The sequence below is a fragment of the Nansenia antarctica genome (genome assembly GCF_963989245.1).
Source record: "Nansenia antarctica genome assembly, chromosome: 6".
Taxonomy (NCBI): Eukaryota; Metazoa; Chordata; class Actinopteri; order Argentiniformes; family Microstomatidae; genus Nansenia; species Nansenia antarctica.
Window position 1 is genome coordinate 42,593,209 of NC_137676.1, and position 5,374 is coordinate 42,598,582.

Below are 5,374 nucleotides of genomic sequence, written 5' to 3' on the forward strand. Positions count from 1 at the left end.
CTCACAGTCACAGTACTCAATACTACATCACACGCACTGCCACAGAGTGCAATACATTCTACTACGCTGTAAGTAAGTAAAGCTTTATTTATATAGCACCTTTCATACAAGAAATGCAGCTCAAAGTGCTTTACAACAGGAATAAGAACATAAAGTGAATATAAAAACATATATAAAAACATATACAGTACATGCATAGAATGAATATAAAAGCAGGGGAAAACACTAAAAAGAAAAGGTAAAGATCATAAAGTGAATATAAAAACATATAAAAACATATACATGCATAGAATGAATATAAAAGCAGGGGAAAACACTAAAAAGAAAAGGTAAAGATCTAACTTTCATATCCCTTTCATCTCCCTAGTCCCTACCTTACACAGTCTTTCTGTACTTCCCACTGGCTTTCCACCAGCACCACTATGAAAATATTTACTACCACTTGCCTAATGGCAAGACTGGGCTTTATTTTATTTCCACACCAATTTAAGTCTTTCGCCTATGAAAATATTGACTACCACTTGCCTAATGGCAAGACTGGGCTTTATTTTATTTCCACACCAACTTAAATCCTTTGTCTATGAAAATATTTACTACCACTTGCCTAATGGCAAGACTGGACTTTATTTTATTTCCACACCAACTTAAATCCTTTGTCTATGAACATATTTACTACCACTTGCCTAATGGCAAGACTGGGCTTTATTTTATTTCCACACCAATTTAAGTCTTTCACCTATGAAAATATTTACTACCACTTGCCTAATGGTAAGACTGGGCTTTATACTGGGCTGTCTCCTCAGCCCCCTCCTGTATGCCATCTACACCCACGACTGCGTGGCGACACAAGCCTCAAATGTCATTGTGAAGTTTGTGGACAACACAGCAGTTTTGGGGCTGATCTCCCACAGCGATGAGATGGCCTACAGGAAAGAGATGACTCTGGGAGCATGCACAACCCCATCACCATCAACAACTCAGAGGTGCAGACAGTGGAAAAATTCAAATACCCAGAGGCAAACATTCATAGACATTCAAGACCTGACATGGACCAGCCACAATGACAGTGTTGTAAAGAAGGCTCAACAGCGATTGTATGGCCTCAGGCGCCTGAAATTTGGCCTGAGGCCTCATATCTTCAGAGACTTCTACCGTGGCACCGCAGAGAGCCTCCTGACGAGCTGCTTCACCACCTGGTATGGCAGCTGCACCGGCAAGGACCGTAAGGCGCTGGGAAGGGTAGTGCGTTCGGCCCAGCACATCACTTGGTGTGAGCTGCCCAGCCTGTAGGAACTACCATCCCTGAAGGTCATCAAGGACCCAGCACACCCACACAACAGTCTGTTCTCCCTGCTACCCTCGGACAGGAGGTACAGGAGCCTAAGGTCACGCACAAACAGACTGAAGAACAGCTTTTTTCCTCAGGCCAGGAGACTGCTTAATAAATAACACGCACATACACACACACACACACTAACACGACCCCCGCCCACCCCCGCACACCACACATGGAAGCACACCACACACAGGCCCACACACACGCAAACACACACACACACACACACACACACACTATGCATCTCCTGTGCAACATTCTTCTAAATGTATATCTTGAGTGTACTTTTTATTTTTTCTTACCATGAATGTATAGAATTCAATGGTTTTATCTCAATTTTGAATATATTTTCCGTTGCCTCTTATATTTGGTTATTATATTCTATATGTATAGGTTATTTATTAAATGTTTATATGCATCCTAGGTGGAGCCTCCCCAGCGAAAGGATCTCATATGATACTTGTATAACCGTTGTGATAAATAAACATATTGAATCTTGAAACTATTCATTTTATTTACTATTTGTACTGCTAATTGTATCCTGTCTTATTTGTCACTTACAGTATGTCTTGTACTATTGTCACTTTTTAAAATCTTGTCTTATGCCTATTGCCTTATTGTCTTGTGCTGCAATGTCAGGAACCAAAGCCTAATAATTTTACTCTTATACACATACGGTTATATGTGTTTCATAAATCCGTATAACTAGTCTTATACACTGCCTTTGACACTGTAGACCATGACATTCTAATAGATAGACTAACAATCTGGGTAGGACTTTCGGGCACTGCCCTAAACTGGTTTAGATCATACCTACAGGACAGAAGCTACTATGTCTCCATTGGCAACTTTGTATCTGACCAAATTAAAATGACATGTGGGGTTCCGCAAGGGTCAATCCTTGGCCCCCTTCTATTCAATCTCTACATGCTTCCATTGGGACACATCATAAAAAAGAACAAAATTGCCTACCACAACTATGCGGATGACACTCAAATCTACATAGCCCTCTCACCGAACGACTATAGTCCCATTGACAATCTCTGTAATTGCATTGAGCAAATAAACGCCTGGATGACACAAAACTTCCTCCAACTAAACAAGGACAAAACAGAGATAATTGTATTCGGTGCACCTGACAAAAGATCGAAAGTCAGTGCAAAACTTGATTCTCTCTCTCTTCACACTAAAAAACAGGTCAGAAATCTTGGTGTAATTCTAGACTCCGATCTAAACTTCAACAGCCACATAAACTTGATAACTAAATCAGCCTACTATCACCTGAAAAACATAACAATGAGAGGTTTCATGTCCCAGCAAGACCTTGAAAAACTCATCCATGCATTTGTTTCGAGTAGACTTGATTATTGTAATGGTCTACTAACAGGCCCATCTAAAGGAGCTGTTCGTAAATTGCAGCTCATCCAAAACGCCGCTGCTAGGGTCCTAACAAAAACAAAGACATTTGAACACATTACACCAATCCTGAGATCCCTGCACTGGCTACCAGTCTCTCAGAGAATTGAATTCAAAATCCTCCTAATTACATACAAATCACAAAATGGTCTTGGACCAAAATACATATTTATAATATTTTTTCAGATCTCCTCCCACCCTATATTCCCGCAAGGTCCCTAAGGTCAGCTGAGACAAATCAGCTAATAATTCCAAGAGTAAAAACAAAACACGGTGCAGCAGCTTTCAGTCACGCTGCTGCATGCTCCTGGAACAAACTCCCTGAAGAAATCAAACAGGCCCAAACCCTTAAAATATTTAAATCTAAGCTAAAAACCTTCATGTTTTGCACCAGTTATGATTAAACACAAACACTTCTATCAATGTCTTTTTTCCATTAACTATTGTCTTTTTTTTATTTTTTTTTATTTTTTTTTATTTTTTTTTCAGATTTTATCCCTTTTTCACCCAATTTTGGTAGCCAATTTAACCCAATTTAGCATCCAATTATCCCCTGCCTATTGCATTGGATCCGCCGCCCGACCCCGTGGCCGGCAGTCCCAGAGGAGGGCGCCAGGCAGACTAGGCTGACTGGCTCCTCGAGCCCAGTACCGTTATTCCGGCACCCCAGGGGGCGGTGTTGCGCGACGGATCCTAGTCCAGAAATACTCCTATACCCCCCCTCGGAAGCGGCCGGCCAATATGCCGCTTCCCGTGTGCATATTGGATCTGGCGAGCCGGGATACGAACCCCGGCCCCGGTGGGCAGCATGCACTAGCGGCCAGCGCGTAGACCGCTACACCACCGCGGGGCTAAACTATTGTCTTTTTAAATGTTTTATCTATTTACCTCTTATATTTGCTTTTATTCATTGTAATTTTTATTTTCTTATGCTCCTCTTGCTGTATTTTTAAATAATGCATGTAAAGCACTTTGAATTGCCCCTGTTGTATGAAATGTGCTATACAAATAAACTTGCCTTGCCTTGCCTTGCCTATAATGTAATGTGTAACAATAAAACTTGAAACTTGTTTGTAATTGTAAACAAACATTGTATAGCTTCAAAACATGGTTAAAACTACATTTTTATCTCATGGGTGGTCATTCCTTGTATCCATAGCTCTGTCTATGAATTTGAGGGCCGGTTTCACAGACAGGGCTTAGATTAAGGCCAGTTTCACAGACGGTTTTTAAGTCTTAAACTTAGTCCAGGGGAGTATTCCATCAACGCTAAAGGAAAATCCAGGCTTATTTTTGATAAGTCTTGCGAGACTTAAATAGACTTGAATAAATCAAGTTTTCCTTTAGCGACGTTAATGGAATACCCACAATTAAATCACACTTGCAATGGAAAATCTCCATTGAGGATTAGTCTAGGATTTGTCTTAATCTGCGTCCATGAAACCAGCCCATTGTGTACTAGTTAAAGGAACCTAGATGAAAATGAGAATACTACAGATTGAATTGGATATGAAGTTGGAAAAGAGAGCTATGATCCAAAGACACAGTAATGAAACAATTGTGATTACCAGCCTCGGTGAACAATATGATATGTAAAAAATAAATGTTGGATATTCATGAGTGTACATATTTTAATCACCACAAAGTAATTTAATGGATTATTTCTATCCACATGTACTTCTCTGGCTGGCCTCTGTAGTGCATGTTGGTCTTCATTTAGATATTTCAAATAGTCCATGCTCCCTCACAAACAGTAGTAAGCAGTTAAACCTGCCTCTTTGAAGGATTAATTTCAACTTCAATTTAGTCCTGGGAGTCCTCTAATCCTCTAGTCCTCTAATCCTCTCTCTTGCAATCGGCTTTAATTAATCCACAACAAATGGATTACATCTTTGACTATTTTAAGATAAGTCTGTGCAAGTCGCTTTGGGTTAGGACAGTTCAACAGACATTTTAGTCTGGGACTAGGCTTAAGCCTTGTCTGTGAACCCCCCCCCCCCACACACACACACACACACACACACACACACACAAACACTCACACCCCTGGTCAATGTGCACCTGTACATACCATACTGTACATTGCTACCTTAACTGTACATAGCTCATAACTGTATAACTATAACTACCATACTTGCCATACTGTACCTATCTCTATCATGTCTTTTTATATCATGTTTTGTATCACTATTTGCACTTCTGGTTAGATGCTAAACTGAATTTCGTTGTCTGGTACTTGTACTCTGCAATGACAATTAAATTGAATCTAATCTAATCTAATCTAATCTAATCTAATCTGAGAGTGGCATTTTCTCCAGCCCTGTGCCTCAGCTGTTTACCAAACACAATGGAAGGCAGACCGCTTTGTTATTGTTTGAATCCCAGATTGTCCCTTTAACTCTGACCAATTAACGTTTTTATTTGTATTTTGTTGTTGTTGATTAAATGCTTAAGTTTAATAAATATTAGATTCATAAATAACAAAAGAGATTCATCTTTGTTATGTGTTCAGGTTGCAAGTAGAAGAAAAAAATCGTTCTCTTGGCGTAATGACGTCAGGCGTAATGAAGCAGGTTTTATTTTCACTACGTACGACGTCCAGTGGTTCAAAGAGGAAGGAAG